We start from the raw sequence: 12077 nt of genomic DNA, 5'->3' as shown, positions 1-12077 counted from the left end.
TTCTCCAGTCCTCTGGGACCTCTCCTGTGACTAAAGAAGATACAAAGATTTCGTATAAGGCCCCAGCAGCCAACAATTCCTCTCTTGACTTCCTCTGTATTCTGGGGTAGATCCCATCAGGTCCTAGGACTTGTCTATCTTAATGCTTTTCAAAACACCCAAAACTTCTTCCTGTTTTATAATAACATGCCCTAGGATATCCTCATACTCCTCTCTAGACTTGCCATCCACCATGTCCTTCACCTTTATGAATAATGATGCAAAGTATTCGTTAATGACCTCGCTAACTTCTTCTGGATCCACACACAAATTCTCTCCCTTGTCCTGGAGGGGAGTACCCTTTCTCTAGATACCCTCTTATTTCTTATATTCATATAAAAAGCCTTGGGATTTTCCTCAATCCTATTTGCCAATAACATTTCAGCACCCCTTTTAGGCTTCATAACTCCTTGTTTAAGCTCTGTCCTGTTTTCCTAATATTCTTCAGGGGCTCTGTCTGTCTTCAGTTTCCTTATATATGCCTTCTTTTTCTTTTTAATTAAGGTCACAATTTCTTTCATCACCCAAGGTTCCCAAATCTTGCCATCCTTATCTTTTATTTTCACAGCAACATGCTGGTCCTGAACTCTGTTCAACTTGTCTTTAAAGCATTCCCATATGCCAGACATGGATTTACCCTTAAACAGCCATCCTACAATCCACATTTCCCAGTTCTGTCTAATATTGTTGTGGTTACTCTGTTCCCAGTTTAATACTTTCACCTGAGGGTTACTCTTATCCTTGCCAATAAGTAATCTAAAACTTATGGAATTATGTACACTGTTCCCGACATGCTCCCCTACTGAAACTTTAGCCACATGCTCATTCCCAAATACTAGGTCTAGTATCTTCCCTTCCATAGTTGGACTACTTACATATTGGTTCAAAAAAAACCATCCTGGACACACTTAACAAATGCCCTCCCATCGAAGCCCTGTTACAAGAGAGTCCCAGTTAATATTGTGGAAGTTAAAATCACCACCACAACAACCCTGCTGTTTTTACATTTTTCCATAATCTCTCCACATATCTGTTCCTCGATCTGCTGCTGGTTATAGGAAGGCCTGTAGTACAGTCCTATCAAAGTGATTGTACCCACATGAACTTGCTGGATGAGCCCTCCAAGGTATCGTCCCTCAATACAGCTGCAATATTCTCTCTTATCAGTCATGCAACTCCCTACCTCTTTTACATTCTTCTCTATTTCACCTGAAACATCTAAATCTTGGAATATTAGGCTACCAGGTGTTTCACTCTCTCAGCGAAGTTTCTGTGATAGCTACAACATCATAGTTAAATGTATTGATCCAAGCTCTAAGCTCATCTGCCTTATGTATCATATACCTTGCATTAAAACAAATATACTTCAGACTGCTAGTCTTGTCGTATACAGTAACCTCTCCCTGTCTATTCTTTCCCTTAGCCTTGCTGGTCTTAGTCTCTTAACTCTTCCTTAGTTGTTTCACTTTCTGGCTTATTGCTCTGGTTCCTAAACCCCCATCACACTAGTTTAAGCTGTCCCAAGTGACCTCCTTGCCAGGATATTGCAGCCCCTCCAGTTTAGGTCCTTCTCATACAGGTCTTGCTTGCCCTGGAAAACATCTACATATCTGCTCCAGTTAACTGCCATATTTGGAGCATGGAGCACACGTGCTTAGTTAAAAAAACTCAGATTAAACACGTGTAGTGCTTGTTACTCCTGTAGGTGGCACATTGATAGGCACTTTCAATGTTAAAGGCATCATACATTATCTATTCAAGTTACTATCTACAGTTAAAAGCATATTCCCCTGAGTATACATATTTGGGCCACTAGATTGTCGTAATTTGGTCAAAATGCTTTCTTAAAATTCTTCAGAGTTGCCATTTTGTTTCTCTCAATAACTGAATATGCTAATAACCAAAATAAAGAATTGTGCAAAATTGTAATAAACAATAACTATTAGCAGGTCTGGTAGCATCTGTGTGGAGTACACAGTGTCAAAGTTTTGAGTTTAGTATCTCTTCATCAGAACTAGCTCAAAATGTTAACTCTGCTTTCTCTCTGCAGATGTTGCCAGACCTCTGCTGAGTTTCTCCAGGATATTTCCAGCAACCATAGTTTTGTGACATATCTCACTCTGATGTAACTGCCTTTACTAATTAAATTGACCTGTAAGGTTTTAGAGTAGATTTGCAGCTCGGGTTGTGGATGTTGTGGTTGGTTGGCTCGCCAAGCAGGTTCGTTGTTCCGCAGACGTTTCATTACCCTGTTGGGCAACATCATCAGAGCGCCATCCAATGTAGTGCTGTTGTGTTTTCCCGCCTGTTCTTTAAACTCTGGTGTCCGTTGAGTTGGATTACCTCACTTCCGGTTTTCCTTCGCAGTAGAGTATATATGGTAATATTACTAAAACAAGAACTAGGCCCTAGAGACACCATCTCCACAGACAACATGCTGAAATTACTGGACCTATGCCTCACGACCCACTTTACCTTTAACGGCCAAATATATGAAAAAATCAACTGGACACCCATGGGATCACCTATCTCCAGACTAATAGCTGAAGCGGTGATGCAGAGACTTGAAAGCATGGCCCTTCCGCTAATCCAACCAAAACTATGGATACAATACGTGGATGTCACCTTCGTCATTATTGAGTGGACCAAACTAGAGGAAACACACCAACTAATAAACAACATTCTCATCGGTATCAAATTCACCAGGGAAGAGAAAAAGAATGAACAGCTCCCATTCCTGGACATCGTGGTGGAACGCAGGACCAATGGGGAATTCCTAACAAACGTACACAGGAAAGTCACACACACTGACCAAGCACTGAATTTCAACAGCAACCACCCTAACACCCACAAAGTTGTGTGAGAACATTATTTAAAAGAGAAATAACACACTGCAGCAGCACACAACTACACTAAAAAGAAGAACAGTACTTCTTCCAGGTATTCAAAGACAAGGATACCCGAACAACTTGGTCAGACGATACCTATTACACGAACAACAACAGGAAGATACTACACGCCCTAACACACTCATCACGCTACCTTACATCAAGAAAACATCTGAACTGACCAAAAGACTCTTACAACCACTGGGCATCAGATTAGCACACAAACCCACATCAACCCTATGACAACTGTTAACCCGAACCAAAGACCCGTTACCCAATATGGACAGAATCAACAAGATTCCTTGCAAAGACTGAGACAAACATTACATTGGACAGACAGGAAGAAATTTAGCCACAAGAGTACACGAGTATCAACTAGCAACAAAAAGACATGACCAATACTCACTCATCTCCATCCATGTGGATAAGGAAAACCACCAGTTCGATTGGGACAACAGCAGGATCCTGGACAGGCCAAGCAGAGACAAGCACGGGAATTCCTAGAAGTCTGGTTAGAAGGCCACTAAGAAGGCCATCAACAAATATCTTCTCCACTGCAAAGGAGAACCGGAAGCGGCGTAATCCAGCTCAACGGACACCAGAATTCAAATAACAGGCGGGAAAATGCAACAGCACTTCATCGGAGACTGCACTGATGACGTTACCCAGCAGGATAATGAAATGTCTGCGGAACAACGAACCAGCTTGGCGAGACAACCAACCATAAATTGACCTGTATGTGTTTTAATGTCTTTTTTTAACCTTGAGGGCCTTAGAATCTCTCAACAGTCTCGGCTTGGACTTAATTAATTTTTTGCCTAAAGTTGTGTGAAACTCTTCCTGTCCTAGCCCTCAACGCCACACACCAGGCCTTGGTATCACAAAGTCAGCCAATGCGCTCTACCTATATTTAGCCACTAACAGTCTCCATTATCAGCTATTCACTCTCTCAGCCAGATCATTATTCAGTCCCTTGTCTGTCCAACTGTTCTTCTCTCTCTTTGGCCTCTATCCGTACCTATCACTTACTCCTTACCTCCTCACCCCCATCCTATCTTCTGCATATAAACTGACATTTTCCCAGCTACCATCAGTTTTGAAAAAAGGTCACCGGACCCGAACATTAACTCTGATTTGTCTTTATAGAAGCTGCCAGACCTGCTGAGCTTTGCCAGCAGTCTCTATTTTTTTTCTGATTTATAGCATCTGCAGTTCTTTCTGTTTTTTTTGTGTGAAACTGTAGCTGGATTTTAATTGTACAATTCAGGAACTTCTCTAGTATTTTTGCCTCAGTTCAGATTTTTTTTGTCATCCTACTGCTTATCTGCTCAAAAATTCACACTGCACTCAACTATTTTTGATCTGTTTCAATTGGTTCCCATCCACTCTGCATCTTGTTCCTATCTTTCAAAATCATCTTCACTTTTTTGCTTTCCCCAAGCAATTGCCTCACAGAGAACTGTGCTGCTGTTATCCTACTCTGCACCAAGTCCCAATCAACCCTTATCGTTGTGCTATCTGAGTTACAATGACAGCCTGTTTCCCAGTTACTCAAGTTTAAAATTTAATGTTTAAATATTTAAATCCCTTGTGGCATTAACCCTCCCTACTTCGGTAAGCTCCTCCAGCATTTTCCATTTTAATAACTTTAATTACATGGTTTAAGCAGGAAATTTATAAATAAAAATACCTTCATGAAATGCTTAGCATGATATGCCAAAATGTTTCAACACCAGCAAGGAGCTTTTGAAATGTGATGACTGACTGTGGTGTGTTGCTGCATAACAACAGTTTCTGCATAGCAATATACTATCGGCAGGAATGAAACAAATGACCTGATAGTCTGACCGTGATAAGAAGCAAATATAGAGAGACAAAGCCGCAATCTCTCAGCGCTGCATTGAGGTATCAGCATAGATCACGTGCTCAAATCTTGGAGTGGATCATGGCTCAGAGATAATAGTGCTACGTTTTAACAGAAATCTGGTAATGCTTTTCTGGGAATGTTAATTCATCACTGGGTGACTAACCATGAGAAAAAATACACAGCACTCCTCCAGTTTGCATTGAAGAAGAATTCCAGCATCATGTTTATGCGCATGAAATTATGCTATCTGCAAATTTTGCCATCTCCCACTCCCATTTGAGTTGCATACAGTCAAAAATACATCTGGGCAACTTCAAATGGGAAACCCACCCTATGGGTGAGTAACCATGTTGTACGTGTCAGGAAGGGTGAGCTGATATCTGGGAGATATCTGCCTCTTCCTGCCCCCTCAGAATTTAATTTCTGGGTGGGAAGACTAATGGTTAACTTTCCCAGCCTGGCAATGTTTAAGGCCCTTACGTGGTCGATTGATGGCCACTTTAAGGACCTCATCCTGCTTGCACTGATATAGCTTTAACTCCAGGAGGGATGAGAAAGAGCTAGCCTATCAGTGTGGGCAGCGTCTCAGCTTGGTGGAGGGCAGAGAGGCTGAGCTGTGATCTGCGTTAATTCATGCTCGACTAAGGGACTTGATCAAGGACAGAGGGGGTGACATCTGAGAGCCAGAACCCCTATCCCCGACAAAACAACACTGACCTCCCCAGTGTTTACTCATCATCACGGGGGGTGGCGGGGTGGGGGTGCAGGCGGTTTGTATAGGGTTCTAGAGATACCAGCTCTTGACTGGTTGCCAGCTGCAGGCACATGGATTCTCCTGCTCTAGGTTTGTAATCTTGGCAACGAGTCAGCCAATCAGCTTCCTGATTGACAGAGGACTAATGAACTTTCTGACCAACATAGGCTTTGGGTTTCTCTCTGGGAGACTCTCCTGCTTTCTGACTCAGTCCAAAAATGGGAAAATTCCTCCTGGTGTGTTTACAATATACAGGATGATGGATAATGGAACACATGTCTTTTAAATCAGTGTTCACACAATACAGTTCCTAAACAGTCACAGCTGTGCAGGCCTGTAACTCAGTCATTTAGACATCCAGTTAATACCAAGCTTTTATGTTGTAATTGACATGTTTAATAGAAATAGGATACTTTTTCACAACATATTTCAGTGGACTATGCTACTCCTTGGGCCTTGTTTCAGTGGAAGTTCATTCTACCAATTGAATTTGTTTTAACTTTACACATAACTTTGGGTAAGTTGAGCATCAAACAATAGCTCACGGTTCACTATGAAACAAAGTAAAATACAGTATAATAAACACCACCTGATGCAATTAACAATGAGGGTGATCAAACGCAGTAATAAACAAATACTGATTACAAAAAGACATAGACTTGGAATACTGCAACATCACGTAACTCTTTGGGTATTTTTAACTTCCAAAGTTAGTAATAAATTTGATTTAAATGACTATGGCACCGAAATCCTACAGAGCTTCTACTGATCTTCTACCTTAAAATGAGCATAAGTTCAGTTAAATCTGTATGGAAGCAGCACAAGTCACTATTTTCAGCTATGTGTAATATTTCCCTGCTGGTTCAAGTGGTCTTCTGCCTAGCATTGGTAAAATGAACCAAGAATGGCTGCAACAGCAAGGCAAAAACCGAAAGAGCTGCGGATGCTGTAAATCAGAAACAAAAGCGAAAGTTGCTGGAAAAGTCAACAGGTCTGGCAGCACCTGTGAAGAGAAATTAGAGTTAACGTTTTGGGTCCAGTGACCCTTCCAGACCTGAAGCGTTAACTCTGATTTCCCTTCACAGATGCTGGGCTTTTCCAGCAACTTCTGTTTTTGTTGCTACAGCAAAGCATTGTTTCAGCAGTCAGTGAGCAACACTGGACAGAAATTTGGGATTCATTTGATAACACAGTCCTTGCCAACTCATCTGAAATTACTGGACAAGTGTTGAGGGTGCTGCATTTTGGAAAGGCAAATCAGGGCAGGACTTACACACATAATAAAAGGTCCTGGGGAGTGTTGCTGAACAAAGAGACCTTACAGTGCAGGTTCATAGTTCCTTGAAAGTGGAGTCACAGGTAGATAGGATAACAAAGAAGGCGTTTGGTATGCTTGCCTTTATTAGTCAGTACATTGCATATAGGAGTTGGGAGGTCATATTGCGGCTGTACAGGACATAGGTTAGGCCACTTTTGGAATACTGCATGCAATTCTGGTCTATCTGCTTTAGGAAAGATGTCGTGAAGCTTGAGAGTATTCAGAAAAGATTTATGAGGATGTTGCTGGGTTTGGACGCTGAATAGGCTGGGGCAATTTTAACTGGAGTGTTGGAGGCTGAGGGTGACCTTATAGAGGTTTGTAAAACCATGAGGTGCATGAATAGGATAAATAGACAAGGTTTTTTCCCTGGGTTGGGGAATCCAAAACTAGAGGGGGTAGGTTTAAAGTGTGAGGGGAAAGATTTAAAAGGGACCTAAGCGGCAAAGTTTTCACACAGAGATTGGTGTGTGTTTGGAATGCTGCCAGAGTTAGTAGTGGAGACTGGTACAATTTACAGCATTTAAAAGGCAACTGGATGGGTATAAGAATAGGAAGGGTTTAGAGAGATATGGGCCAATTGCTGGAAAATGGGATTAGATTAATTTAGGACATCTGGTCGGCCTGGACAAGTTGGACCGAAGAGTCTGTTTCCGTGCTGTACATCACTATACACTACTGTGACACTCCTGTTAGTTCATTCAACACGTTCATCCATAGACAACTGATAGTAAAAGGACAAACTTCAACTTCATGCAGTAGTGATCTCTCCCATCGCTTTGACAGATGCATATTCAGCAAAAGGAAAAAGGCTGGTTTATAGTCTCGGTGGGTATCATTCCATGTGTAATGTAAGAACAAGTCTCAATTTGCTAGACTGATTGAATATACCATATATGAAGGGATGGGTGGAGAGATTGGCTTTGTGACGCATGTATGTGTCCTGAAGGCTCCTGACTATTGTCGTCAAACATTATAATTGCTTGATGACCAAGACTTCTTCATTTGGGCCTGTCCGAGTTTGTTCCTTTCCCAAGTAATGGGATCCAGTTTCCAAGCTCCGAGGTCAGCTTTCAGATTGTCTTTATATCTCAGTTTTGGATTGAGCTGTGGTTTGGGTTCCCATGCTCACTAGGCTGTAGAGTTGTTTTTTTTAATCTCAGAAAGTCTTCATATGAAGAATGTGATTAACTCAGAGAACTCTGAGGAGCATGTTTGTCATACTGGTTATGCAACACTTTGCAAGAGACTCGAGTTGCAGTTCCATCCTGTCACCAGATCATCCACAAAGAAACACTGCCTGGTAAACTTTAATCTCTGTTCTGAGACAAATCCTAAGCTCTTTGCAAAATCTGTGTGTGAGACGTCCCTTTTAACACTGAGCTTCCTTTTGCCAGCTAATAGTTGACTTTATTAATGTGGCATCATACTTCCAAAATAGCAAAACTTCAGCACTGAACAGAAGGGTGACTATTGATAGTGACTGTGGGGTCTTGGATTAAATGGCCAGCAATGATTTGATATAAGATTTCTATCTTTTTCAAACTTATTGTCAGGTCAAAGCATTCTGAGGTTAAGGCAAAACATTAACAAGAAACTGAATGTCCCCCTAAACACTTGTGCTGTGGAATACATGATCACCTCAACAAGATAATTATGGAATACCCATCAGGACAAATTCATTATGTTCGTCAATTCATGAAATAGGAGAATGAGACAGTCCTGTTATCCGTGTGAAATGACTTTTCAGATGAAGATTAAATATGGATTTCCAAACTTAGGAAAGTTTTAGAGTAAGTACAAAGAATCAGTTTCCATTTGACGATAAGCCAATAACCACAGGACACAAGCTAAAGAGGTTATGCATATGATCGAGAAAGACAATGAAGAGACTCATTCCATTCTGGAATGTATTACCTGAAATGTTATTAAAATCAATTTAAGAGTGTAACTTTAACCAGGATATTAGTTGAATACTTGGAATGAAAAAATGTGCAAGGTATTGGGAAACAGCGAGGTTAGGTAACTCTTTTCTAAAGCTAATATAATGAGCCACATTCTCTTCTTCTCTGCTGTTAGATCCTCTAATTCCACGAAGCAGGCTTTCATCTGTTAAGATTCAGCAGGAAATTGAGATTCAAGTGATGGGAAGTTGTAAAAGAGTTTTGTTTTCAATGGCACATGACGAAGGTGACATTTATCCGATATGAAGGATTTACAATAAAACTTTGCAAATTTCTGAAAGCCTTTCAATGCCTAATTCAACGGTATATAAACGGTGTATGAAACACACTTAAACTGCAATCACTGGACAACATCCCTTTCAGCAGTCTGATAGCTACTGTACATTACTAAGATGCAGATTGCAAATTACAATATTTTCTGCTGCAACTGATCAGTTTCCTCGACTACTCAGTGTAAAAGATAAACAGCGCATCACGATGAGCAAGCCATTGTGGAGCTGGACCTAATGAAAACAATTCAATTATCATCAATTTAAACTAAAAATACATATATGTGCTGAATATTTACTATAATTAATAGAAGAACCCAACATGTCAAATAGTCATAGGGTTGGAATTTACAACGGTGTTTAAAAGTAGAGTGGGAGCACTTGTGAAATGGGGATTACATTCCAGCATGGATAGAAGATTGGCTGTCTTACAGAAAACAGAGAGTTTGTATTAACAGGTATTTGCTTGATTGGCAGGATGTAATGAATGGCGTTTCACAGACATCTATGCTCGGTCCTCAGACTTTTCACAATTGAAACCAATAACTTAGGTAAGCAGTGCAAAGGCATAGCATTTAACTTTCCGGAGGCCACAAAGATAGGTAAGAAATAATGTTGTGAAGTGGAATTAAGCAGGCTTCAGACCTGTATAGATAGGATGAATGAATTGATAAAAAAAATCAGGCAGATGGAGTATAATCCGGAAAAACACATAATTGTTCATTTTGGCAGGAAGAATTAAAAAAAAAGCAGAGTATTACTTAAATGCAGGATGAATGCAGAATTCTGAGATGCAGAAGGATCTAGGTATTCTAGTGCATGAGTCACACAATTTGATTTGATTTGATTTATTTTTGTCACATGTACCTCAATATAGTGAAAAGTGTTGTTTTGAATGCTATCCAGCCAAATCATACCTTACATAAGTGCATCAGGGTAATCGAACAGAACGCAGAAAATCATGTTACAGCTATAGAGAAGGTGCAGAGAAAGATCGACTCTAACATATGAGATGTCCATTCATAAGTCTGATAACAGTGGGGAAGAAGCGGTTTTTGAATCTGTTGGTATGTATTTGCAATTTTTTATATCTTCTGCCTGATGGAAGGGGGTAGAAGAGAGTATAACTGGGGTGGGAAAAGTCTTTTATTATGTTGGCTGCTTTCCTGAAGCACGGGAAGTATAGATGGAATCAGTGGAAGAAAGGCTGGTTAGTGCAAAGGCACAGAAAGTAATTAAGAAGGCAAGTGGAATTCTATTCTTTATTGTGAGTGGAATTGAATGTAAAAATAAGGATCTAACATGGAGAATGCTGGAGAAGCTCAACAGATCCGGCAGCATCTGTGGAAAGATCTGTGAAATCCTCGGTAGTATAGTGGTTAGTATTCCTGCCTGTCATACAGGAGACCGGGGTTCAATTCCCCGCTGGGGAGATAATGATTTGGGGGGCAGTATGGTGGCTCAGTGATTAGCAGTGCTGCCTCACAGTGCTAGGGACCTGTGTTCAATTCCACCCTTGGGCAACTGTCTGTGTGGAGTTTGCACATTCTCCCTGTGTCTGCATGGGTTTTTTCCCACAGTCCAAAAATGTGCAGGTTGGGGAGATTGGTCATGCTAAATAGCCTGCAGCATTCAGGAATGTGTAGGCTAGTGGGTTATAGGAGAATGGGTCTGTGTGGGATGCTCTGAGGATCAGCATGGACTTATTGGGCCAAAGGGCCTGTTTCCCAACTGTAGGAATTCTATGATTAATAGAGTTAACACCTCAAGTCCACAATGACTCTTCTTCAGAAATGACATCTCGAATACTACGTGCAGTTTTGGTTTCTTTGTTTAGGGAAGGATATAAATACATTGGGAAAAGTTCAGAGAAGGTTTGTTGGAATGATTGAGTTGTCTTGGGGGAAAGATTGCACAGACTAGGCTTGTTTACACTGGACTTTAGATGAGTGAGATCTGATGAGATGAGGTTTAGTGAGAGTTAGCTTGCTTGAAGTATATAAGATCCTGACCATGGGGTCTTGTCAAGAGAGATATGGAAAGGCTGTCTCCATTTGTGGATGAGTACAGAACTAGGGAGTACAGTATAAAACTCAGGGGTTGTCCTTGCAGCCTAGAGAGACCAGGAGAAAGTTTTTCCAATCTCTTAGAGGTTTGTGTGACTTTGGAAATCTCAACTGCAGAAAGTAGTGGAGAACCTTTGAATACTTTTAAGGTGGAGAAAGATATGCTTAGGACAGGGTTTCAAAGGTTATTGGGAGTCGATGGGAATGTGGAATTTCAAATTCAAACAGGTCAGCCATGACACAAACCTATGTGGAAAGGTGAGCTGTGAAGAGGATGCAGAGACGTTGCAGTGTGATTTGGACAGGCTGGGTGAGTGGGAAAATGCATGTTACATGCACATCAATGGGTAAATGCGAGCTTATCCACTTTGGCAGCAAAAATAGAAAGGCAGATTATTATTTGAATGGCTATAAATTGACAGAGAGAATTTTCAACAAGACCCGAGTGTCTTCATGCACCAGTCATTGTAAATAACCGTGCAGGTGCAGCCGGCAGTAAAGAAGGCAAATGGGTTGGCCTTCATAGCAAGAGTGTTCAAGTACCGAGATAATGATGTCTTACTGCAATTATACAAGGTGTTAGTGAGGTCACACCAATTGGTGATCATATCGTGTACAATTTTAGTCTAAGGAAGTGCATAATTTCCTGAAAGGAAGTGTATCAAGTGTTCACTCAACTGGCTGCTTGAGTGCAGAGATTGCATAAATTAGGCCTACATTTCCTACCATTTAGAAGAATAAGAGATGATCTCATTGAAACAAATAACATCTAAAAGGGGCTTAACAAAGTAGATGTTAAAATAGAGTTTCCTCAAGCTGAGGTTTCTATTCTTAGTGGGACTGAGATTAGGAGAAATTTCTTCACTCAATGGGTTGTGAGCTCTTGGAATTCTCTGCCAAAGGATGATGGAT

General features: G+C 40.9%; 1 non-coding gene across 1 annotated transcript; it reads left to right on the top strand.

Annotated features, from left to right (window-relative positions):
* Positions 1-10460: 10460 nt before the first annotated feature.
* trnad-guc lies at positions 10461-10532 on the top strand. The gene has a single exon. It is a non-coding gene; the product is annotated as a tRNA-Asp (tRNA).
* Positions 10533-12077: the final 1545 nt, after the last annotated feature.

Source organism: Rhincodon typus, chromosome 2 (assembly GCF_021869965.1).
Source record: "Rhincodon typus isolate 14 chromosome 2, sRhiTyp1.1, whole genome shotgun sequence".
In the NCBI taxonomy this organism is placed as follows: Eukaryota; Metazoa; Chordata; class Chondrichthyes; order Orectolobiformes; family Rhincodontidae; genus Rhincodon; species Rhincodon typus.
This window is presented reverse-complemented; position numbering and strand designations above follow the sequence as displayed.